Below are 26,785 nucleotides of genomic sequence, written 5' to 3'. Positions count from 1 at the left end.
TGAGGCAGCACCGTGGGGATTTGGAGAGGAAGGGGCACTTTCCTCTCCCTCCTCCTCAATAATAATGCTCTTCACAGGAGGAGTCCCCAGTCCTCTGTGAGACCTTCACCAACACAGCTGTAAGCCCTTTGCCCACGGGGATGGTCTTTCCTCTTTTACAAAGTCCTCGGCTCCCGTGACTAAGAATGGTATGTTTCCCCCTCCGCCCTTCATGTGGTTTCTAACTCCTGTGCTCGCTAGCTTTAAAGGTGACACTGTTTTGTGGACAGTCCTCCACCGTACATTATTTAGTACGCACACATGCAGTTATCTTGGGTAAATGTTACCAACTTTCTTCCATAGGTTCACTATTCCTTTTTTGCTCTCCTGATGTCCAGGGAGCTCCAGAGAGGGAAAGTTTTTGCTCAAGTTGCTTAAAAAAATATATCTGATCTGCCCCAAGGGCTTCTCAGAAAGGAGTGGAGAGCCCTAGGACGCATGACTGGAAGCTCCACTGCCTTATATGGGGCCTGACATGGAGTCACAGGTTCCACTGGGAAGCGAGGTCTTTACTGAAGGTAAACTCCCTTTGGCTGGTGAGGCCTCTGCAGTTGGCTGGCTGTCTTCCTGTTGGTCAGTCAGCTTAGTGCTCTCTGGTTCCTGTTTCTCTTCTGTCAAATGAGGCATCTCAGCTCCTCCACCTTTGTGGGGTCCTACCAGTGTGTCTTCTTTTTTTTAAATTTTTTTAAATCAACCTTTATTGTTCATATTGTTACAAAGGTTCCTCATTTCTTCCCCCCTCCACCTGGTTCCCACCCCACCCTCCGCCCCCTCCCTATCCCCCATTGTCCTCATCCATAGGTGCAGTTTATGTTCAGTCTCTTCCTCCCTCCCTTTCCCCGATAGTAAATCCCTTTTCAGATAGTAAATCAGTTACTTAGCATTTTCTCATATCAATAATACCACCACATGCCCAATGATACATTTCACACAAAAGACATTTCCAAATAGGTCAACCAGCCTCATCCAGGCCCCACCCAAGGCACTCACAGGTCTACACCCCAGCCCTATACTAACTCAACACATCCAGATCTAAGCCTTCATCACTTGATTCAGCAGACCCTCAAGTTCCCACAAAAGTTTCCAGCCATGTCTGAGAGGCAGCCTTGGGGCAGTGGAAGGCGAGAAGCAAGCTGTTCCGGGCCTGGCTGCTCTGGGCCTGGCCTCTGTTGCTCTGGTTCATTCCACAACCAGCTGCTACGGGTCTGGTCACTGCCGCTCCCGACCTATTTGCTCTGGACCTGGCTGCTGCTGCTCCAGGCCTGGCCGCACCCGACCCGGCTGCTCCGAGCCTGGCCGCTCCCAGCCTGGTAGCCGCTGCTCAGGGCCTGGCCGCACCAGACCCGCCAGTGTGTCTTCTTGACTGAGCTCAGCACACTCTTCTGCTCTAGTTTCTCTAATCTTCCCTTAAGAGTATTCTTAGGTGTGTTCCCATTCTTGTGAACCTGCTTGGTTGTGTCTGTTTAGAGTTCTGTTTTTTAAATCTGTGGACCTTTGGTAGACATTTTGTCTTTTCTCCTTCACCCTGGACATAATCCATAGGCTCATGAAGCCTAGCAAATTGGGACTTTGTGTGTGAGTGAGTCAGTGTTTGTGCGTGTGTCCATTTTCACAGACCGTTAGTGCTATTACCTTATTGTGGTGTTAGCTGCAAAGAAGTGGGCATGAGCAGAGTTGGAGCTGACGGTCAGGAGTAGCTATAGTTGAATGAATTCTAGAGAGTTTCTGTGGAAGGATTTTGTTCCTATGGCTTTCCCTTTATACGTGCTTGGAGAGTGTATGGATAATGATTTTATTGTACTTTCCTATGGACTGCAATAAAGGTTTTCCAGGAAAACAAGCTGCTTATCCTATCATGATGGCTTTAGTCTGACTGCCACCAGATCCTGAATCAGACCCAGCTCCCATTTTTCATGCCGTGCTTGGCTCGTGTTCTCTAGTTCGAGACATTTTTCCCCCTCAGACCAGTGGCTTCAAGAGAGACTTTTCTATTTCCTCATTGTCAGTTTTTAGTATAAAGACTGCAAAATGACGTAGTTCTTCTGCCATTGCTGTAACTAAGCACTTCGTGGCTTAAAGCAACACGAATTTATTGTTCTATAATGTTGTAGGTTGGCGGTCCAACAGGGGTCTCACTGGCTAAGATCACGGTATCCATTTCCTTTGAGACTCCAGGGGAGAATGCGTGTCCTTTCCAGCTGGTAGAGACCACCTGCATTTATAGGCGGTGCCCTCCTCCAACGCCCAAACCAGCAGCATTGAGCTGGGTCCTGTCCCTCTGCCATCAGTTTGGCCATCTAACCACAGCTGGAAAAGGTTCTCTGTGCGTGGCTCTCCCCCCCACCCCCCTTTTCTGTTACCGTTTATTATTAAAAATTAAACAATGATAATTGCAATAAATGCATAATTTACAAAAGCCCTATATTTGTTCACAGGACTTACACATACAGATTACAGTACACTCACCTGAAAGACTAAAATTAAATATAAGAACATGAATTGATTTGATGTCTGGATGTTTATGAAAAAGTAACTGTATAAATGCAAGTGTAAGTTTACATATATAGAGGAAACATTACATTCTAAAAAGGTTCCCTGATTTTAAGACTCTTGTGATTAGATTGGGCCCACGCAGATAATCCAGGATAATCTCATCGCCAGGTCTACTTAATCGCATCCGTCCTGTAAGCTGACATCGCCACAGGTTCCAGGGTTTAGGAACTGAACTTCTTGTGGTTCAATTATCTGTCTACCACAGTCCTCAAGACTTTTTTCTTTTTTTTCTCTCAGTGTAAAATTGTTTTTTATTTGGAATTAGGCAGCTGGATTCAGGTTAGATGATCCCAATTTTGTTGGCAACATCCAAAGCATCATAGTCAAGAGCCAGTCGACATATGCCTTCTTCTCGCCATCAGGCCTGATCAGGGTGTTGACCTTGGCCACATCAATGTCATAGAGCTTCTTCACAGCCTGTTTGACCTGTTGATCTTGGCATCCACAATGGACACGTGTGTTATCTTCTATCTTCTTCATGGCTGACTCCATAGTCATGGGAATTTGGTCATTACCTAGTGGTCACGCTTGTTTCTCCTGGGTGTGCTCTTCTGAGGAAGAGCCTTAGTGTCTTTGGCCTTTAGAAGGTGGGTGATGGTGGATCTTTTTTTTTTTTTTGTGGCTGTGAATGCCTTTCAGCACTGCTCTCTTTGCCTTCAAAGCCTTTGCTTTGGCTTCTGCTTTGGAAGGGGCAGGGGCTTCCTTTTTAGCTTTTGGTATCATCATCATAAAAAGGTCCTCAAGACTTTTTATTGTAAAGAAATGGTTTTCTACTCTTTGTTTAAAGGAACTGTTCCTTCCCATCAAAGAACTTTACTGTCACAGGAAATGTGCCTGTTTCCTTGTTCATATTTTTGAATTCAGTTGTCCTTCAGTGTCTGCTGGGGATTGGTTCCAGGATCCCCCTGGGATACTAAAATTCTGTGGAGCTCACCGCCCTTATATAACTTATAAACTGGGGCAGCGTTTGCATATAACTTATATTTGCATATCATATGGGCTACAGCAGGGTGTGCCTCCACATCACTTCATTTACATGGATTCAGTAGTGCTGGGCATGTGGCAAGTTTACAGGTGTGTTTTTTGTGTGTGATTTTGTTTAACTTTTGGGATTAAAAAAGTATTTTCTATCTGCAGTTGGTAGAATCCATAGATTTTAAATCAGTGGCTATGGTGGGCTGACTGCATGTTCAAACAAACTACAATATATGAAAACACAGGATTTAAGGTTCAAGTTCAGCTGTGTCTAGAGCAAGGTATACATGTTTACATGTTCCTGTTGAGGTGATAACAGCCCTGCCATTGCAATCAGGAAATGGAGGTGCAAAGGAAACTTGCACAGGGTCTTGCAGCCAGAAGTGGTGGAATCAGGGTTTAGATGTGGATCTCATTGATTCAGAGCCTGGTTCTTTTCACGCTGCCTTCCTGCCTCAGAAATGATACTGGCAAAACAAAATGAGAAATGGACATGGAAGAACTTAAAGCAATGTAAAATCTCTCTGCTTCTGCCAAGGAGATGGCGAACGAAACATTGCCTGTGGAGATTGATTGCGCTAATGGTCCTGATGAATGGCTCCCTGGGTCCATACTCTTTACCTTGTAACTGTGAGGTCCCCTCCTCTCCCCTCTCCTGCCACTGGGATTGGCCACGTGGCCCGCTTTTGCCAGTGGGGCATTAACAAATGCCCAGTAAACAGTTCAGAAGAGTGTAGGTGTTTCTAATAGTCTCTTACACAGCTGGGTGAGTTCTCCAAGATCCCTGCCCTGAGAGCATGCCCAGACTGGCCTCCTGGGGAGGCTGAGAAACACTTGGGGACGAGCCAGGCTGCCTCAGCCGAGGCCAGACTTCCAACTGAACTTGTCTGCTTGAAGTCTCCTGAACTTGTCTTGCTCAAATCAGTTAAGCCAGATCACCAGAACCACTTAGCTGACCTGCAGAGTTATGGCAGTAAACAGGGATTGTTGTTAAAGCCACTGAGTTCTGGGGGAAGATTGTTATACAGCAATGGCTAACTCATACACAGCTCTTGTCAGATATTTCAATAGCATAAGAAATATTTTAGTGTCCTTTTGAAGATCATTTTGGACTACTTGTAACTAAATATTCTTATTAAATATGTAATTAAAAATATTCTCTTAAGATTATACTGTAGGCTCAAGAGTGTGCCCAATATATCTAACCCCCCCTTTTTTAAAATATATTTTATTGATTTTTTACAGAGAGGAAGAGAGAGGGATAAAGTTAGAAACATTGATGAGAGAGAATCATTGATCAGCCACCTCTTGTACACCCCCTACTGGGTATGTGCTCGCAACCAATGTACATGGCCTTGACTGGAATCGAACCCAGGACCCTTCAGTCTGCAGACTGAGGCTCTATCCACTGAGCCAAACCGGTTTCAGCTAACATCCTCCCTTTTTTTCCTTAGCATGAAAGACCTTTAAATTCTTTGCAGTTTCAGTCGAAGGCAGACTTGTCTTCCCTTCTCAAACTGTTAGAAATAAGGCGAGCCCCCAAATTCAGGGGTCTTAGTAGAACACAAAGCATACTCAAGAGCCAGGTAGCAAGGCATAAGGGTGCGCACACACTGAGCGGAAGTCCATTCAGCCTTTTAATTCTGACACGGGTGACCTGTCCCTTACTCTTTAAAAAAATTTTTTTTTTATTTCTTTATCGATTATGGTATCACATAATTGTCCTCATCCCCCCATTCCCATCCCAAACCCCTCCTTACGTATGCCCCCACCCCCCTGCTGTCCATGACCACTGGTTAGGCTTCTGTCCCTTACTCTTGATTGGAGCTTAGGCTCACAGTCTTTCGTGATTGGCTAATTTAAAGGAAGGGGTTGACCTTTGCTGTTTCAAGATGGCGGGCCCCAGGGAGGTGCAATGGGCCAAAACGCATGAGGGCCAAAACGGTGGCTGCCAAGTCGCCCAAGCCAAAATAGCGGCTGCCTAAACTGTTCTTTGACAGAGAAGATAACTTGTTTATTCTCACAAAAAGCTATTTATTATTTCTAATATAGTGACTTTGGACCCCCAGCCTGCAGTAGGAAATGGACTCAGAACTCGCATATATACATGTACAACAAGAAAAGTTCATGAAACAGTTCCTGCCCTTATGCCTCTGATGTTTTCTCTTCGGTTTCCTTTATGTGAGAAATGCTGGCCAGGAGTCGCCACTGTGGCCCGTTTCCGGCTTTGTAAATGAGGTTTTACCAGCACACAGTCGCTGTTCTCCTTGGTTGCTTCTTGTGGTCCCAGGTGCGGGCAGAGCTGAGCAGCTGTGACAGCTTGTCGCCCACAAAGCCCCAGTGCTCGTCTGGGGCTCAGGAGCACAGCTCTCTGACCCTCATGCTTGACTGAGTCATGACCCCTGTGCGTGGCGACCCGCTGTTTAGAAAGTCTGTTAATTCTCTTGATGCTCCTATGGAAATTACACTGTAAATCTGGCAGCTGTGAAACTAACCCACTTCCTGTGTCATCCTCAAACTTTCTTGTCTATTTACTTAGATCCAACAGTTACTTTTTTTGCTATTTAACATTGTACCCGATTGGCTTACATAGGACCACTTTTCAAGCCATTCTAAAATGCGCCATTATAAGTAGCATTACTTCTTCCCACCCACATTTTTCTACTTTAATTGAGGCTCTCTTGTGGAAACTAGCGGGAATTCACAGGGACACGCATTCTAGTCAAGTGCTAATTATTTATTCATTAGGTTCCAGCCATACCCTTCTTTGTGATTTAATGGAAGTCCATTCCTGGAAGAGGCAGGGAGATACTGTTCCTGGCTTCTTTTATTTTTTTTATTTATTATTTATTTTTTTAAAAAAATATATTTTATTGATTTTTTACAGAGAAGAAGGGAGAGAGATAGAGAGCTAGAAATGTTGATGAGAGAGAAACATCAACCAGCTGCCTCCTGCATACCCCCCATTGGGGATGGGCCCGCAACCAAGGTACATGCCCTTGACCAGAATCGAACCTGGGACCTTTCAGTCGGCAGATGGACGCTCTACCAGTGAGCCAAACCGGTTCGGCCCTGGCTTCTTTTAGAACACCTCCTGGCAACTGGTCCTGACCGTCACATTTCTGAATCCCGGTGCCATTCTTTTATAAAAAGATTTTAGAGATGTTAAACCATGGACTTTTGGGGTTGGAAAGATGGGGGAAAATTTCTTTTTCCCCTACTCAGGCCTAATCGGGTCCTTCGAGGCCAGATTTCTCTAGCACCTTAATTTCCCAGACCTGTCTGGAAAGGGCAGCCATCTTATTTATGTGTTGTGACTAATGAGATGATGAAAAAGAGCCGAGGAGGCAAAGGCTTCAGGATGATCTGGAAATATCTTTCTAGAATCTGAAATGCCCGGTGAAGAATGGCCACTGGCCCACCTGTTTGTTGGCAGCCAGCACGGAACGAAAATGCAGGGGCTTCAGGACCAGCGTGAAGAGCTCAGGTGCTGTCTGAATGAGGGAGGCTCTGGGACTTCAGAACAGGTTCTTCTGGGCATTTCCTGTGCCCACTGCCCGCCTAGGTCAGGTGGGCGGCCCCTGTAATTAATAAGGGCGCCCCGGGTGCTGGCAGAGAAACCTGCCAGAACTTGCTTCATCACACAGAAGTGGAGAATCCACATTCGGGCTCCGGGAGAGGAGCCAGGAGCTGCCTATAGCCCGGCCTGGCGACTCTGGGAACCCCAGGAATCCCCTTGGCTTCCTCTTCACCTCCATCTGTCTGGCTGCATTGTTCTCCCTGCCTCCTTCTGAGTTTCTTGTCCCGAGGGCTGAACTCCTGGAAGGTCTCTTGTTCCTGGGGAAGCCACCCGGGAGCTTCGGTAATGCCACTGGCATTTCCTGGGAACTATCTCCTCAGGGTGACACCCAGAGCGGGGCAGAATGTGGGAACTGCACCATGAATTTGGCTGGTGCTGGGAGTCTTAAGGGAGCATTTTAGAAATGTGTGGAGCAGTTTGGTTATCAGTGCTTGAGGGACACTACTCACATCTACTGGGTGGGGACCAGGGATGCTAACCATCTGTGATGGCTAGAACAGTCTTAGACCCTGGAGTGTTCCACTGTTGCCGGAGGAATTCAAGGGCCAGATTTCCCAGACACAAGTGGGAGTGAGGTTCTTAGAGTACCACGGAAATAAGCATTCTCCGAAGCCCCCACGGGAGGAGGGGGTGTGGGAGAAGGCTTTATTTGGGTGAGGTTACATTTCTTGGGTTGCAATGGCCCATTCCCCTAAGCCAGCCCTGCAAGAAGGGCAGCTGGGAGTCCCGCAGAGCCAGAAGCAGGGCCAGTGTCCAGAGCTTCCATCCCATGGTGCAGGCGGGTGTGGTTCAGCATCCAAGCCAATTACAGCCCATTAGTCTATTGTGTGGAGTCCAACATGGCTGGGTGCCACATGGGCGCAAGGAAGCACATCCCTGCCACAGGAGAACGGAAACCCAGCATGCCAGGGGGAGAGGGCAAGAGGGAACTTGCTTTATTTGGAAGTTTAAATACTCAGGTTCCCGCACTTACAGTGACCACGCCTATTCTGGCCACTGATTGGCTTCGAGGTGTGATTGATGGGCAGATAGGCCCATTCCCAAGTCTCTCAGAACTTACTGGGCATGTGTCAAACTGCCTTGTCCACTCCCTTTCCCCATCCACCAGCGGGGAACAGACTTGGAAAGTGCTAAGTGCAACTTTTGGCAAAGCTGTATAAATGGCATGCCTATATCTAGTCTTCCCTTCCCTCCTTTCCTGATAAATAATAATCAGGTTATTACAAGGACTTTTTCACTGTGAGATGGTCATGGATGAAAAAGAAAACTGGTTTGTTACCTGCACCTGCAGACCTCAGTTACACATTAACAAAGACCACCCCTGCCACCTCCACCTCACCTGCGTCAATGTCAAGCACAAGCACCTAATAACCCCATCATATCTTCTACATTAGACTTGCCCAACGAATTGCAAATTGAAATCTGTGTTAGGTTGGTTGAAAAAAAAATTATTTTCCTTTTGTTCTCATTTATGTTACTCTTAGGGCAACAAATTTATGTTTGAAATTGCATTTAGGAAGTGTTTCTAAGAGTTTGCTTTCAGATAGTAAAGGAGCGTTAGGAGTTTGCTATGAGCCTGGGGGCTTGGCCTGGGTACAATTTAAAACACAGAGCTCAGGGGAAGTGACTTGTAAGTTCCCCTTGGCTGGATGAGTCAGCCGATTTAAACTCTCAATACTAACAAGTTAAAAAAAACAACAAAAAACTGTGGTTCATGTATTGGATGCAACTGACAGAAAAGCGGAACAGAGATGTTGGCCCCATACTGCAGACCCTCTCCCCTCCCATGCCTGGCTGTGGCTCCTGCTGGGCCGGGGTCCTTGGGGTCCTGGGTGTAGGGCTCTTCATCATTTGGAGAAATCCTAGGAGTAGGGGATAAAACCAGATTATCACCTGTGTTTCATAGACACCACTTGGTAGGGTTTCAAGGGGGATTTGTAGATTTGTGTGGGAAAATATTACACCTTGATTTTTATTCACCTCTAACAAAAAAAAATCAAGCAACTCCTTAACTTTTGAATGTTGATGTCAAATCACAGAAATATTAGTGTTGTCTGTGACTTGGTCACCAATAGAAATTCAACAGTTTATGTCACATCATAGGTGGCTAACAGATATCTTGAAATATTATGACTGAAATTATGGCGGTTATAACCTGTTACTACATAGTGTTATTTAATGCATTGCCAAGTAAGCATATGTGTTACTATATCACAATAAAAAAAATATTTTGATCACCATATCTATATATATAAAAGCCAAGCGAATGAACGGTGGGACGACCAGAATGACCAGTGGCTATGACGAATGACCAGAAGGAAAACCGCTTATGGTCTGGGCCGCCAGTCAGGTGTCCAGGAGAGGTGCCCAGCACAACCACCATCTTTCTGTGTTCTCTCTCCACTGCATACTACCAAAGAGGGCAGCCACATCACACCACGGCCTCTTTTCACAGAGTTTGTCAGCAGGGAACAAAACCTCATTACCTGTCGAGGGAGAGGCTTAGAAACGGAAGCTGTAAGTGTCCCTGACACTAAAGCACCTTTGAAGCTTCAACTCATCTGAGAGCCAACAACAAACGTGTGTACACCCTGCAAAGAGCTTTGACACTAATAACTCCCCCTGGCTGGCCCTGCCCCTGATTTCCCTGCTTCCCCTCCACCAGGCGTGGATGACTGGACTCCACAAATGCACGAATTCGTGCACCAGGCCTCTAGTTTAAATATAATTGACTTCCTCTGTATTCCTATGTATTTCATTTTATGAATTAGAAATCCCAAGAAGGCCCTGGACAATGTGCTCAGTGGTTGAGCATCAACCTATGAATCAGAAGGTCACAGTTTGATTCCAGGTCAGGGCACATGCCCAGGTTGCAGGCTTGATCTCCAGGGAGGGGAATGCAGGAGGCAGCAGATTGATGTTTCTCTCTCTCTCTCTCTCTCTCTCTCTCTCTCTCTCTCTCTCTCCTCTCTCTCTCCTCTCCCTCTCCTCTCCCTCTCCCTCTCCCTCTCCCTCTCCTCTCCCTCTCCCTCTCCCTCTCCCTCTCTCTCTCAAGTCAATAAAAACATTTTTAAAAAGTCCAGAGAAGGGTCCTTAGGCCTTACAGTCTGCCGAGGGGTCTGTGACACACAGTCCTAGATTTTGGAGTGCTCTGGTCTGGACAGTACACCCTCCACCGCTTCCCTATCTATTCTGTTAATCGGGAGCTGACTCCTCCTGACTTGGCCTGTCGCCAGTACTTCCAGGTAACAGTGGAGAGGTGTGGGCTTACCTCCAACGGTTTTATTTCCTTCTTGGACCTGGTCTAAGCATTGAGCCTGATTAATCCTTGGTTTATTCTCTTATTATGCACGAGGAGGTAATGTCAGAACATTCCTCCTGGAAGGCTGTAGTGATCAGCACAAGGTACATGATGTGTTTAAAGCCAAAACGTACTGATTATCTGAGTCCTAGACAGAAGTGTGACTTCTGGTTCAGTTTTTCAAGTGGAGAAAAACTGCAAGAAAATTAACAATATACAGGCCAACTTCTCTTTTCCTGTTCTATGTCTCTGAGTTACACAATCACAGGAACTCTAAGAAGTACTGCATTGCACAAGAAAGATGTTGTACACACGGTTGCTGGGATGTTTTCCTTGCTACCCTGGGTGTGAGGCAGAGGCAGACAGCCCCGTGGGTGTGTATGTCATCCTGGTGGTTACCTTGCCCACAGTGAGTCCAGTGGAGGATGCTACTCGGTATCTGTAGTCGGATTTTTGGGACCAGCATTAGCCTTTTTTCTCTTTCTAGAAACTTCTGTCGATGGGAAGTGAGTTTGCACAGAACAGCCCCCTCTGCCCTGCTCCTTGCTGTCCTCCGGGCACGGAGTCATAGCTGGGCGGCCAAGTGCATCGCTCTCCTCTCGCAGCGTCTACGTCTATATTTAGAGCGTGGAAGTGCTGACCGTTTCCTTTCCGCTTCTTTAGTAGTCGGGCATGCAGAGGGATCTTCAACACGTATTAAATTATAATAAGAACAGTATTTTTTTTTTTACATTCGTTTCAAAAAAAGATATACTCAAGATTGGAATGGACCCATTTGAAATTGTTCACGTCCATTTTTCTGTGGGTTTATTGATTGTCTTTCTTAATGAGTCAAAGCCATTCTCTTAAGGCACATGTGTCAAACACAAGGCCTTGCAATGTGGCCTGCACTGCGCTGTCATCACTGCATCCGCTGCGTTTCCATCACAATGACAGTTTATGACTGTTCAGTAAACCATTCGGCCCGCAATTTAGGCTGGATTTTAGATTTTGGCCCCTTCTCTGATTGAGTTCGACACCCCTATCTTAAGGTTTCAGGAGCAGCCCCATTATATCGTTACTGCTCATGTCAGACCGAAGGGAACATACATCTGTTTAACGAGCTTTTCGATGAAGGACAGCATCTCTCCTTTTCTGTTGTTTCCTGAGCTGCTGATTGCTTTACATACAGTTTCATGTGCAAGACTGTAGGTGCTATTTGGCTTAATTAAAAAAAAAATCTTTATTGATTTTAAAACAATAGAGGGGGAAGGAGGAGAGATTGAGAGAGAAACATTAATGCTGAGAGAGTATCACTGATTGGCTGCCTCCTGCAGCCCCCTACTGGGGATTGAGTCCACAACCTGGGTATGTGCCCTAACCCGGAATGGAACTGTGACTTCCTGGTTCTTGGGTTGATGCTCAACCACTAAGCCATTGTTTCCCAAACTTTTGACATATATGTACTCCTTCTATAATTTTCGTAACACTGCGTACCCCTTGTACTCATGAGAATGTAGAATTAGACAAAGCTAAGCACGGTGCAGTGCCTATCCCCACCAAACTCCAGTGCAATGCGTACCCCCACCAAACTCTTCCCGTACCCCTGGGGGTACGAGTACCACACTTTGGGAAACACTAAGCCATGCTGATCATTTTTGACCTAATTTCTTAAGCGAGATACCTCAGTCCTTTTATGGAGAAACTGTCCTATCATTGGATTGATAAGGGCATTTTTTGTTTTGTTTTGTTTTTTTTGTTTGTTTGGGAAAGTAAGAAATTTACACATTCATTGGCTGAGGGGTGATTATTTCACTCAGTTTGAAGGATCTCCTACTACTCCCCCCTATTCCGAGCCAGTCACTTGATCTCCTTTTCATAGGGGTTTGTTTGGTGTGAATTTTAATCTTCATCTACCTTTGTGGAGATAGTATAGGTGCTTACATACCCCTGCACAGAAGTCATTGTGCAGCTGCTCGACACAGTAGATGCCATTATAATTTTATAGACCAGCTCACAGTGAAAGTGGGTACTGGTCCTGTCTTCAAACTGACAGTCAACGGTGAGGACCTCACATGCAGAGGAACGCTTTTTCCGAAAACGGATCTCTGGAGCACACAGGGGCATCCTGGGCGCTCCTGGGAGCCATGCCTTGAGTGCTAATGACAGCCCTGCAAATTAGGTTTTCATTGAACAAATGTGAAACTGAGTTATGGGAAAGTGTCTTGTCTGCAGTGACTCATAATTTTAAGGTGACCACATAATTTATCATACAGACCTGAACACTTTTGAGAGTGAAAGGGGGTAGTAATGATTGTGCTGGGATAACAGGCATGAATAGGGATAGATGAGCCCTTGCCAGGTAGGTCTGTTGGTTAGAGCATCAACCTGATGCACCAAGGTTGTATGTTCGATCCCTGGTCAGGGCACATACAAGAAGCAACCAGTGAATGCATAAATAAGTGGAACAACAAATCAATGCTTTTTATTCTCTCTCTTCTCTCTCTTCCTCTTTCTCACCCTCTCCTTCTAAAAATCAATCAATAATTTTTTTTTTTAAATGGGGATATATGGCCCCTGTACAGATAAGGTGCAGATTGGGGGCTTCACTCAGGTCTCTGATTCCAAAGCTGCCTGTTCTCTATGAGATACACTAGATTGGGCTGCCTCATTGCAGATAAATTGGTAAGGTAAATATTGAATATTGAATAATCTTCTGAAAATGAGTTCTGCAAAGAGAAATGCCTCTGAGGCTAAAGAAAAGTTGCCTTTGGCAAGAGAAACTTCCACCAGAGATCTTTCATATAAAAACATGGAAAGGGTTTTTTTGGGGGGGAGGGGGAAGGCAGATGGTTTTTCTTGTCCTAAAAAAGTTTCCATTTTTATTTAAAAGAATGAGTCTGCATTTACAAGAAAGATAAGGCGAGACTCAAAGTCTCCTATCCAGGAAGGGCAAACATGCTCATAGCCGGTGGCTGTTATGATATAAAGTGGTAAGATGAATTCTTCATAGCCAAGGGTGCCTTTTTTTTTTTTTTTGACATATGTGTACTCCTTCTATAATTTTCGTAACACTGAGTACCCCTCGTACTCATGAGAACATAGAATTAGGCGCAGCTAAGCATGGTGCAGTGCCTCTTTCCACCAAACTCCGGCCCCTGTTTTCAGCACTCTGTCCGTGTCCATGACTGTTCGTCCCATCAAGGCTGATTGTGTGGGGCCATCGCTGCTGTGAGCTGTTAAGGTGAGGGCCTGGAACACGTCACATTCCCATCATGGACAGTCTGGCTTGTGCTCAGCCTCTGAGCCTCTGTGAGCCTCAGATATACACTGTGAGCACACCCAGCAGAGTGTGCAGACAGAGGATACTGTCTTGGGTAACAAGTGCTTCTTGGAATAGGGCAGGACACAGCTGGGAAGTCAGGAGATCTGGGAGCTGACACTTGCCCTGCCATGAACCGCTTTGTGAGCCTCTTTCTGTTCTGCAAAAGTGGGCGAGTTGGGTCAGATGGTGTCTAGCATGGCATGCAGCTCTGAAAGGCTTAGATGCTGAGCCACTAATCCTTTGCAGGGCTCATCCGTGTGGCCCCCGGAACATTTGCTGAGTACTTATGTGCCAGGCATAGGGGCACAAAGGTGAATGCAATCTCCGACCCCCACATCTAGGGAAGGGCCCTGCTGTAAATGCTCCCATTGTTGTGTGCCTTGGAGGGGGTTGTGTGATTCCATTGCTAGGAAATTCCCAGAGTAGGTATATCCAGAGGCAGAAAGCAGGTCAGTGGTTGTCAGGGGCTGGGGAAGGAGGGTGGGTGGGATGGTTCTGGGGTTTTTTTTTGCGGGGGGAGAGGGGGCAGTAAGAATGTTTTAGAACTAGACAGAGGTAATGGTTGCACAATATTGTGAATGTACTAAAGCCACCTTATAGTATACACTTATTTTTTAAAATATTTTTTTATTGATTTTAACAGAGAGGAAGGGAGAGAGATAGAGAGCTAGAAATGTCAATGAGAGAGAAACATCAACCAGCTGCCTCTTGCACACCCCCTACTGGGGATGTGCCCGCAACCAAGGTACATGCCCTTGACCGGAATCGAACCCGGGACCTTTCAGTCCGCAGACCGACGCTCTACCACTGAGCCAAACCGGCTTTGGCATAGTATACAGTTTTAAAGGTTAATTTACTGTAATGTGAATTTTACCTCAATAAAAAACATTGGAAGCTGGAGAAGTGGGCAGGAAGTGACGTGGGTCACATCCGGTGACCGGGATTTTCTGCTTGTTCCCCATTTCCTTTATTTTCATCGTCTCCCAACACCTGACTGTTTTACTGGAATGTCAGCACTGTGAGATTCAGTTTCATCTCTGTCCTTGGCGTGGCATCTGGCACATAGTGGGTGCTCAGTAAGTGTTGGAATGAACAGAGGAATGGTGGAGTGGATGGATGAGACAGCGGCCAGGCAGGCTTCTGGAAATAGAGGGGGAAGGGGCATGGATTTGGAATCCTTGGCTGAGGAGAAAGGGAAATGGAGCTGATTGAGAAGAATACTAGTAAGCCTCTGTTCCTGATGTTGAAAGACCTTCAATGACGTCACCTGGCAACAATGTTCATGTGGGCACTGTATTCCCAGGTCCTGCTGAGCTGCCTGCGTGCTGAAGAGAAGGTAGACTGAGGCTAAGTTTGTTGTGACAAGTTGGGGGTTTTGCTGGGTGATCACGATGGAAAGACAAGTATTAAAGTATTGATAATTATTGATTTGAGGAGGTAAAGGAATCTGGGAGGGATGGGTTGTGGATCCCAAGAAAATGGGCAGAAATGATGATTGGCCATCAGTGCCGGCAGTGGAGACCTGGACCACTGATCTGGAGAAGATGTCAGGGATGTGACTCAGGTGAAGCTGAGGTCATTGGGCTCCAAGTGGTCACTGGGGTGCAACCCCAGATCAGTATAGGAAGAAAATATGAAAACTTTAACTTCTGTTTATTTCCCGTGAAAATGAAGGACTTAGGTTTTAGTAATGTTTACATGTTTATCAGTTTAAAATAAGTTGACCTATATTAAAGGTGCACACTCACTAATGAGATGTGTGGCCACAGCAGTTTGTGAAGGCGCCTGGTCTGGGAGATTGGTCAGGTCCCTGATGACATCTTGGAGAGTGATGTCACCGGGGAGAGCAGGTCACATGATTTGCCGAAACAGAAGCCCTGTCTCTCTTGGGTCTCAGCCACTGTCTCTTGGTTGACCAGCTAAGAGCACCTTCCAGAAGGGGCATAAGTCTGGCTCATTATACTCTGAAGATCACCTTTAGACAGTGATCACAAACTGCCTGCTGAATATTCCTTGTCGAACTTGAATACTCACCAGTGTCAATGTTTTTTGGAATCCATCCCCACACCCACACCATTCCTGTCTTTCTGTTCTTGTTTGTTTGGTCCTTTATTTTTTTCTTCTGACTTCCTGGGTGTTCATTGATGTCCTCCCTCTCCATCTCCCCTCCCCTTACTTCCAAGAGATTATCTAATGGGGCAATGGCATGAAAATTATTACCTCGTAAAGTTTTTTGTTTGTTTTTTAAGGAACTTGGAATACCATTTTCCTGAACCTTTAAATTTGAGCTGAAAGTAGCTCACCAGATCTGAGGAGTGAGGGGCAGCAGAAAGCCTGGTCCTTAGCCAAGACCACCTAGTTTCCAGTTCTGACTCTGTTGCCAGCTGTGTGCTTCTGGACAAGTTGCCTAGCCTCTCTGACATTGGTTTCATTTTAAAATTGGGAGGTGAGTCATGGCCAGTGTGGCTCAGTTGGTTGGCATCACCCTAAACAATGAAAGTGCTTGTTCCATTCGCAGTTGGGGGAATGCAGAAGGCAGTGGAGGGATGCCTGGATTTCGCATTGATGTTTTTTTTTCATCTCTCTCTTTCTTAAACTAAATTTAAAGTCTCTAATAAAATACAATGAGATTGGGGAGGTGATTGATAAGATTTTGGGGGAAATTGAAGGAGTTAATGATGTATGTGAACGTCCCTTAAATTTTCTAGGACTCAATAAATGTCATTTCTGTCTTCTTGATACTCCCCCCTCTTTCACCACCAGCACCAATTTCCTCCATTTACCTCTGTACATCTCTACCCTGGTGGAAGAGACAGATGAGAGCAAAGGGTGGATTGCTGAGACTTCCTGTTGGGCTGGTTTGAAGATGCTCATGATGTTGGTTAGTCTTCTTTTTTGCTCTTTTCCGAGTGAGGTCTCTTTTGTGGGTTCCTTTCCCCAAGCTTTCCTCTGTTTTAAGAAGAGTTTGAGGCATCCTAAGTTTTGCTACAGTGTTTGGTTAACGTTGAACCAGCTCATTCACTGGTTGAGCCTCCCCATCACATTAAATGCCTTCAGGAAGAACTGACTTCTTAGGGATCAGAAAACAAAATAATGCCACCCCTTGCCCCCTACCCCATTTCAGATACTGAGTAAAGAAAATGAATCCTGAGAACATTTGGAATCAGAATGTTTGAATAGGGTCATTTCATAAGCCCTTTTGTGGGTATGGAACGGGAACCTTCTCATGTGAAGACAGTGATGGTGTTAGGGCTCCTCCCCAGCCTGATTTCGACGTCACATGTTCCAGGCTCCCCAGATTGCTGGACGCCTGTCCCCACGGGGGGGGGGGGGGGGGGGGGGGGGGGGGAGGTGGTTTCTCTTCTCCCTGGGGACTGGCCACTGCTTCTTCCCAGCCATATGCCCACAGGCTGGGTCTGACCCTGCCGCTGCCTGGCATTTCATGAGTAATATCGCTCCACGAATGGAGAAGTATGGAAGAAGTTTAAAAAGTCATTCTGGAGTCTTCAGAAAAGTGTGGCTACGAATAAAAATAGGCCTTTGAGTTACTCAGCTCCGTCTGTTGCTAGGATAAGTGGGTGTGGTCCTTCCCCACCCCAGGAGAAAATGTTATTGTTTAGTTAAAAATAACTACAGGCATACCTCAGATATATTTTGGGTTAGGTGTCAGGCCACAGTAATAGAATGAGTACAAGCACACCTCAAAGATATTGTGGGTTTGGTCTCAGACACGGTAATAAAGCAAGTATCATAGTAAAGGAAGTCTTAAATCTTTTTGTTGAGAGAGGGGTCTTCAGCTTGTATAAAAAAGGAAAATCTGTGGAGTGCAATAAAGCAAAGAGCAATAAAACGAGGTATGGCATATCCCCCCTCCCCTCCCCCCCTACATGCACCCCCCCTCCCCCCCGTGATTCTATAATATCAAACTCTCTTTTGAAGTTTTGAGTCATTTTATTTTTGCATTAGTAAGCTAGGACACTAGTACAACACGGATACGAACATTAGAATTAGTCCAGGAAGAGAGCCTAGCACTGTACCTGAAGTATAATAGCCACTTAGTACATATTAAACACTATTTTAAATTCAGCTTGGAGAAAAGGAGCATTCAGGTTCTATGAAGGCAGCATAGCACTGTATGAAAATGAAATGGGAATTTTGGGGGTGAAATAGGACAAGTTTAGGAAATTTTGGAAATAAAGGAGACTATGGAGGAAACCTTAAAAAATTAAGGGCTACAGAGCAGCAGAAGGTATGCTTCCATGGGATGAGGGAGCTGGGAACAGCAAAAGGTCTATGTTTACAAGATAAAGGGAAGGAAGCCCTTCATCCAGAAGAAGAAGAAAGCCCAAAGGGAATAGGAAAAGAATAAGGAAGGAGAGAGGGAGAATTTCACAAGTCCTTATGTGAGGTTCAACCTTCCAGCCCAGGAGTTACTATAGTAACCAGTCTAGGGGAACAGTGACCAATCAGAGGGTTATCAGGGCACCAGGGTCTGCAGCCTTTATAAGACACAGGAAAAAGGAGCTCAGTGGGACCCTTTTCCCCCTTCCCTATTTGTGAGATTCTTTCCTGTGAGGTTCGTGAAAGGTCAGATGGAGTGCTCATACCCTCCCGGGTTTCTGCACCAAATATGAGGTTCGAGGGGCAGGAAACAAAGACAGAGAGTCCAGGCCGGTCAAAAGGAAGTTTAATCTTGCACTCCCGGGCAAGGTTCATGGGTCCTGAGGGTAGGACTGGGGAAGTCGTGCGGGACGTGAGGCGAGTCACTTTTTTTACACAGGTTTTCAGTGAGGGCGGAAAACCATGAGCTGAGGGCGGGTGGATATTCCGCCGCGGGCAGGGGTTCCAGGAAAGGAGCTAATATCTGCGCCACCCTGAAGCACTGGTTCGTCACGGGTTCCAGGAAGGGACCAGCATTTGTGTTGCCATCTGTCCAGTGCACTAGTCTGTTATCTGTGTCACCATCAGTTGCATGCATCGGCTTCTGGAATTCCTCTGACCTAACATTTCTCTCTCCCCATGTATTTGTTCTTCAGCAAATCTCCACCTTTGCTATACCACTTTCTGTCCACGGATTCATTCTTCAATTCCAGCCGATAAAGAATCCGGGTTCCAGTCCAAAAATTCCGTATCAAAAGGGAACCTATTGGATTAAGCAGTTAGAAAGTTTCCAAAAACCTCCTTCTAAATCCTGAGATATTGGCACTGATGTGACAGATGTCTTGAGGCAGATAAAACAGCTGAGTCTTTTCAGTGGAAGGAACAGGGATCTTTTCACACAAAGTGGCACTTGAAAAATATTGCTGTAATTAAGATATATACAGTGTAGTTAGTTTTCAGGAAATGCAAATTTCTCATGTCTTGAAGGAGCCTTACAGAGTTACTTTAAAAATAAAAACAAAAAAAAAAAACACACCAAAAACCAGCCTCTACTGGAAATTAGCATGCAAAAGGTTGCCATTCTTTTCCTTCCCTCTGCTGGAGATCTTTCACCTGGTGGTGGGCTGAGCTAGTCCTGGAACTTGGCCCTGACACAAGCTCTCCTCCTTCTCTACACCTGGGAATCTGTCAGTTTGAATGGGGAGAAAATTCCATCTTTTATGTACAATGAATTCTAATTGGAATTTGGCATTTTATTTACTTATGAATGTAGGTAACAAATCAAATTAATTCTAGAAGTATCTTGACTTTGTCACCAATAAATCACATTAAAGTTTCCACAGATGTCTTCAAATATTATTTACATTCATTATGACTTCTGGATGATGGTACTTAACAGAACTACTTTTAGGTCTTGTCACTTGGTGTATTAATAAAGAAGCACTTACGTTACAATACCACAATAACAATAGTGTGAAAACTACGGGTAAGTATGATTTGTTTGCTTTAAAATGATTTGTTTTATTTTGCACATTAGAAAACAGTATTTGGAGGAGGTTTCACCTGATTGCCAGCGGAGTCTTTGGCATGCAAAAGGTTAAAACCTCTTCACCTTCCTTAAATTGTATCTAATGGGCTAGGACTCACCCAGTGGCTCTCTACAAGAATCACCTGGGGGAGTGGAAAGACTCCCACTGCCCAGGCGATACCCCAGGCACTTAAAGCCGAATTTCTAGGGGTGGGGCCTGGGTGTTTCAGGTGAATCCATGATACAGCTGAAGTTGAGAACCACTGGTCTGTATGTTTAGAAAAACCAGCCTACTTCTCTCTTCCTCTCCTTCCTGATTTCTTAAATAAGAAATTAAATTTTATGCTCATGGTAGGAAATTCAAACTGTACAGAAGAGCACAGCCCTCTCACCATTCTAGAGATAAGTTTTCGATGGTATTTACCATTGCCTACTATAGTGATAAACAGTCATTGCAGACACACACATCCACACATATATTCACAGTATTCTACTTTATACTTTATACCATTCAGACACATTATATATGTGTGTGTTTTTTTGTTTTGTTTTTTGTATCACAGAGAACTTCGTTAACCAATTGATGAACTAGTCCTTGAGATCAAAATTCTCTTTCTTTGGTGTTTTTGATTTGCTTAAAACTAGAGAGCCTGATCTCTCTAGGCCCAATTCAGAAATAATTTGGAGACCATGAGTCCTTATTTCCCTCCTTTAAAACTTGTCACTTGGGAAATTAATAAAGAAGCACTTATTAATTAAACGGAGCAGAAAGAATAGCTTTAGGAGCAGTCCCAGCTGGGGTGTGGGGCTCCAGGCAGGTTGCTTATCCATGTAAACTTCTTTGAATCTGTGTGCCCATTTGTCAGGTGGAGTCAGCTTCCTCACAGGGCCGTTGTGAAATGTGTGCCAGGTGGGTGATAGGTAGCTGTCCTTGTCCTTCTTGCAGGTTGTATTCCCCCTAAAGGGGCTTGGAATGTTGCTTGGGTCCCTGAGTTTGTTTGTTTTTGGTTTTGTTCCCCCCCCCCCCCAATTGTATGCAGATAGCTCAAAGCACAGAATAAGTTTTTAACAACATGACTGTGCACTTATATTAGGGGTGTCGAACTCAATCAGAGAAGGGGCCAAAATCTAAAATCCAGCCTAAATTGCGGGCCGAATGGTTTACTGAACAGTCATAAACTGTCATTGTGATGGAAACGCAGCGGAGTGCAGTGATGACAGCGCGGTGCGGGCCACATTGCAAGGCCTGGCGTGACGGATTTGGCCCGAGGGCCTTGTGTTTGACACATGTGCCTTATATGGACGGAGGCTAGACCCCAGGCCTCAGGATCTTTTGGCTGGATTAGGAGTTGGGTTCAAGGCCTCGCTGTTGATGAATTAGCCTTATTAGTTCTCTAGGCCTAGTACTTATAACAAACCCTTAGAAATGCTCCCATGTGCTTATTAACTCACATCTTTGTATTTCATCTTACTTGCAAAAGCAATTATGCTCTGAGTGAGAGCCAGTGTCAGAGCTCCTGGCAGGAAACAGAAGTCACCCCAGATGGCTGGAATGAAGACTGATGGAAGGAACAGTTATAGAGGTGCTGGCCAGGCACCAGGGGGCTCTCAGGGACGAACAACAGTGGGAAATCATTGCATCCTTAAGGCTGAGGGGCAAAGGGAGGAAGTAGAGTTACCGGAGCCCAGTAAGATCTGGAACTGGAAAGGGGCCGTCCAGCAGGAACTGTAGTCAAGAAGAATGGTGCCCAAAGACATGGCATCCAAGGAGAGAGTGAGCTGGGGAGAAGTACCCTGACATTTCTTTCTCCAGCCCCCTACTGGGCCTCTGGTTGGCTTAACCAATGGGAATCTAGAAGGCAGTGGAGCCCAGGTGAGTGGTCCACAGGTGTCAGCTGATCAGGGCACAGAATAGGATTGAGAATTGTGGGGATGGGGCAGACAATAACCAGGTGACCCCAACAGAGAGGCTATTGGATGTCAGAATTGTGTGAAGGGCCTGGCGAGTGCTGAGCATAGTAATTCAGTTTCCTTCCCTCACGTCCTAGGGTTTGAATGGCAGCTTATCTACCCCTGTCTTAAAGAAGCAATAGTGAGGCCACTGAGGCAGAGAAAGAAGGACAAAGAGCTTCACCTACTAAAATACAAACCCTGAATCAACTTCCGCCATGGTTTTCTGAGCCCTGGCCCCCTCGGTGTCTGTGCAGAGCACCTCTCTGTAAAATGTCCTCTAGTTTGTGGCTGCGACTGGGCGCCAGTACATAGACATGGAGATCCAGTTCAGGAGGCATTAATTTGGAAGCTCCCCCTCCTTTCTCCTGCCATCCGGGCAGGAGGTTGCCAGTAGTCATCTCTGGCAGCTGGGAGACCACACATGCTGGAGTCGCTCACAGGCTGCTCTACTTTGGCCTAGGCCTTGGCCTCGGTCTCTCAGGCTGCTTCCTTAACCTGAGCCTTTCAATATATTTAAAAAGTGAGAAGATGAATACAGTATTGGGTTTAGAAACACCATAGGTGATTGTAAATGTTTACATGTGAGAACTGAATGTTTCTGAGCACAAAGAACCATAGAGTACTCATGCTTTTCATAAGTTAATTATAGGAGGTACAAAAGTGTGGGGACCAAACACAGTATAGGTGGTGTGGTCTGGCACTGGGATGTCAGTTCAAAGCTACGTGACAGCTTTCTCCTGTTTTGACCCCATTTGTTGTATCTGTGAAGCTCTGTGACTGCAGTGGGAGAAAGTACCAGAAGTCCAGACCTGAGGTTGTTGTGAACTGGGCTCTTGCCAAATGTACACCCCACTCCTCCATGTTCTGTAAACTTGGATTCTCGGCGCCTCTGGCTTTTTCAGACCCAGGTTTGGAAAGATTCAAGGTTGGAGCAGGTCTTCATTTCGCACAGGTGTCAGGCTGATCAGGCAAGTGAATGAGTCTTGCTGGAGCATCTTGTGAGCAGAGTGGTCCAGCTCACCACTGAGGTGACAGCTTTTCTTTCTGTCCCCAGATACTGACATTTTAGACCAGCGTTTTTCAACTAGTGTGCCACAAGAATTTTTAAAACATGCAATGCACTGACCTCTTTTCCCTTAGATTGTCAAATAAAAAAATGACAACAGCCAACAATAGCCACCCGGTGAGAAAGAACCAAAATTATACCTATTTTTTGGTCAGGTTGGCAAAAAATATATACTTTTTGGTGTGCTGCAGAATTTTAGGGATTAGTCTGTATGCCATGAGATGAAAAAGGTTGTTAATTGCTGTGTTAGATCACTGCAAGTTCATAGACTTGGGAGAAAAAGTAAATGTAAAATCAGTATCTTTGATTTTTTTAAAATAATGAACTGTCTGTTGAGAGATTTGGGAGCCAGAGACTTTGCCGCTGAACATGGTAAAATATAATACATTTTATCTCCATGTTACATACAGATATGATTGAGACTATCTTAGCTGCACAAAAAGAGTATGATTTGTCATGTGGCTTCAGCTCTGTATCAGCTGTGCATTAGTAAAACAAGACAGTGATTTGTTTTTGTTTGTTTGCTTTTTGGCTTTTAAAGTAACATTTATTTTTTTTAAAGTTAACAAGTGCATATATAGGAAACTAAAAAACACAAGCAAAGAACAAAGCCATCCATAATCACAAGCAGTTTAGTCTGACATGTCCTTCTAAGTCCTGTGTATCTACACAACTAAGCTTCCATTTTTATGTATTTAAGATGGTACAGTTATGTATGATGCTTTCTCACACATCATGAATATTACCATTTCAAAGTCCCAAAGCTATGTGTATTTTGATAACCAAAAATACCCTACACCAACTCAATCTGGAAGAAAATGTAATTCTGCCTTACTTGGTAACAAAAATTTTATGAAGGACAAAAATAACAGCAGACATCTAGATAAAAGATATTCACAAAGTCACAGTTAAAATATTGTGTTCCCTTAATGTCCCATTAAAAATGAGACCCAAAGCAAGAGTACACAAAGTATAATGCTTCTAAAATATTAGCAAGGAGGCAAGTTTTGACTGACATACTTAACAACATATTCCTATAGCACAGCCTAAAGAGATACATGCACATCAGTGGTTATCACCACAATGAGAATATGAACATATCCACACACACCCTTTGCATGAACAAGTCCTGATGTCCAGTTGTAAGATGGTCCAACAACTCCATGTCCAAGATGCCTCTTTTCTAACAATTCTAACAAAAAGATATTTAAAAATTGGTTAATTTACTAGCTCTACTTTTTTTTTCTTTTTATCAGACATTGTCACCTCAGGACATCTAAAAAGCTCCAATGTTGCAAAATAAAGAACCTTGTCCACAATAAACACAGGAACTTTACAAAAATGCATGTAGACCCATAGTTAGAACCTGAAACTTTCTTCTAGGTAGGGAGATACTACCAAAGAGCTCTCCCCTTCGCCCTTCCTCTTCTCCCTCCTCCACCACTTCAGTGACTAAATACAGGACCACCTGGCTCCAAGAGGTGGATTAACAAAAACTCTCCCAGGAGATAGTCCTTCCTAAAAACAAGAGGGCTTTTATAAAGGGATTATTTTACTACCTCTACTTTTAATATATTCAGGCGTTAAGACTTGTTTATCCTTGCATACACAGCGATATTAATTAATATGCACAAAGGTAACAGCTAGAAGCCTGATGCATGGAATTCCTGCAAGGGTAAGCCTTCACCCAGCTGCCAGCACTGGCTTCCCTCTGGCACCTGGGACCCAGGCTTCCCTCCAGCCGCTGGCACTCGGGACCTGGGCTTCCCTCGCAGCCCCAGCTTCGTCGGGAAGGATGTCTGGTCTAATTAGTATATTACACTTTTATTATTATAGATAGTTAGGTAATTTAATTTCTCTCAAGATTCATGGGCACAGAATCCTTTTTTTCTGTACTTCCTTCCCTGGTGAACAGTCGGCGTACTCTCCAAGACATCAAATTTAACAACTCCATTCCTCAAATACTACCATTCCTATGAATTAACAGGGAAAAAAAAAATGCTTAAAGGGCGTCACTTTAACTCCTTTAACATATGTTGTGCACTTTCAAACATCTAGAAAGACTAGCCCAGTGGTCGGCAAACTGTGGCTTGCAAGCCACATGCCGCTCTGTTGACTAATGAGTTTGCTGACCACTGGACTAGCCATCTCAAATAAGGATTTAAGTTTGATTAAGCTGCATATAGAGGCTATAATCTGAAAGTGTCTTCTGAGTAGGAAGGAACTTTCTGGCCTAGAACCCTTTCCCTTCTCATCTCTATCAACAGAGTGGACAGTACAGTAAGCATCTGTAATGCTTAGGGAGGATTTTAACAGTTTTACTTCCCATGTTTTCAGAACAGTCCTTCTTAGGAATTGAACAAAATTAGTTTACTAACTCTATTTTTGTCATACACTGGCAACCTTTTTAACATCTAGAAAGACTAGATGTTATAAATTAGGACTCATTTGTCCAATATATTGATATATATGTGTGTACACACACACACACACACACACACACACACACTATAAACACAGCTAAGTAAAACACAATGCCTGGGCACAAAGGTCAATGGTTAATCTGCCTCATTTAAAAAAAATATATATATTTTATTAATTTTGTACAGAGAGGAAGGGAGAGAGATAGAGAGCCAGAAATATCGATGAGAGAGAGTCATCAATCAGCTGCCTCTTGCACACCCCCTACTGGGGATATGCCCGCAACCAAGGTACATGCCCTTGACCGGAATCGAACCCAGGACCTTTCAGTCCCTAAGCCGAAGCTCTATCCATTGAGCCAAACCAGCCTCTGCTAATCTGCCTCATTTTGAAACCCACAGGCCTCCTGCTCTTTGCCCTTCCTTCTCCCTTGAACCAGTGCACAAATGTGTACTGTCAAAGAGGTGATTTGGCCATTCCCAAAATAACAGTATTTGATATAAATTTTAACAAGATATTGACTAAAATGTCTTTTTTTATTACCTCTACTTTTATCAGGCACTTCAGAACATGTAGAAAGATATTTTTAAAAAGTACTTGGCGTTGTCAACTATTATACAACAGTGAGGAATAAAATGCACACATAAAACAATGGTTATACTGTGAAAATGCCTTCTAAATATGACAGTCTGGCCTTGAACCTTCTCTCCTTCCCCCTCAAGGTCTTCTCCATGACCTCTAACCCCGGGGCAAACGTCGAGGCCCCTGACGTTGCGTGCCCCGCCTGAGGTTGCGTGCCTTTCTTGACGTCGCGTGCCCTTCCTGACTTTGCGTGCCCCGCCTGACGTCGCGTGCCCCGCCTGACGTCGCGTGCCGCTCCCTAGGGATTGGTAGTCTGACAATCCCATCTCAGTCATTTCCAGAAGACATTTCTTTTGATTTTTTTTTTTTAAATGAGCGTTTGCAAGACGTGTGGTTTTCTAATCCTGCCTCGTCCAACGTTGGCCGCCTCTTCCATCAGAAGGTGGGGAGTGGAGAGCAGCTTTTTTGTATTACACACACAGGCGCCCATGAAGGGCCAGGAAACCTTCGCAAAAGGGTGGTGGGCACGTCCTATTGGCCAAATGGGGCTTGCGCTTCTGCCATTTTCACCGAAGACCGCAGCCCGAGGGCTCGCTAACCGCTGCGCCGCTGTGGATGGGGCTCCGCTCACCTTCGGCCATTCAGGCCTTTGTCCATAGTAGTAAGTGAGTTCTCCACCTGGGAGGGAGGAGTCACCCCAGGCGCCCCTCCGCGCAGCTCCAAGCCCGAGGGTGGGAGCTGTGTCCACGCAGACCAGCCTCTGCAGGGCAGAGCCTGCTGCCCGTCCCCGAGTCCCCAGTTCACCCGCCAAACTAGGCTGGCGGGGAAGAAGGCCTCGCTCCACTCCCCAGGTGCTCTAGCTGGAACTCGCAGTGGTTTGTTGACTTCAGGTGATGAGGGAGCGAAGGAGCTCGCTAAAAAGGCAGATCTCGGGCTTCCCTGTGGCGGCTCCACGTTTTTAGCTGGCACCCCTTGGTTTCAGAAACAGCTTTGGAAACACTGCACTCTGTAGGATGTAGGGTGTTGACTGCTTAAGTCAAGGGTGGGGGACGTCCGGCCCACGGCTGTATGAGGCCCCTGAAAGCATTTGGTCTGGCGCTACC

The 26,785-nt window shown here is 45.2% G+C and overlaps 1 protein-coding gene, 1 long non-coding RNA gene and 1 pseudogene across 5 annotated transcripts in view; 1 reads left to right on the top strand and 2 right to left on the bottom strand.

Annotated features, from left to right (window-relative positions):
* MGAT5 (alpha-1,6-mannosylglycoprotein 6-beta-N-acetylglucosaminyltransferase) overlaps window positions 1-26,785 on the top strand; it is a 353,237-nt gene that overhangs the window by 6,427 nt on the left and 320,025 nt on the right. The gene's annotated exons all lie outside the window — the stretch shown is intronic.
* LOC123651614 lies at window positions 2,828-3,485 on the bottom strand (annotated as a pseudogene).
* Window positions 4,197-26,456, bottom strand: LOC118709853. The gene is made up of 3 exons (XR_004985162.1): window positions 26,361-26,456; window positions 6,063-6,065; window positions 4,197-4,210 (listed from the first exon to the last, which is right to left on the bottom strand). It is a non-coding gene; the product is annotated as an uncharacterized LOC118709853 (long non-coding RNA).

Source organism: Pipistrellus kuhlii, unplaced genomic scaffold, assembly GCF_014108245.1.
Source record: "Pipistrellus kuhlii isolate mPipKuh1 unplaced genomic scaffold, mPipKuh1.p scaffold_m20_p_7, whole genome shotgun sequence".
Lineage (NCBI taxonomy): Eukaryota > Metazoa > Chordata > Mammalia > Chiroptera > Vespertilionidae > Pipistrellus > Pipistrellus kuhlii.
This window is presented reverse-complemented; position numbering and strand designations above follow the sequence as displayed.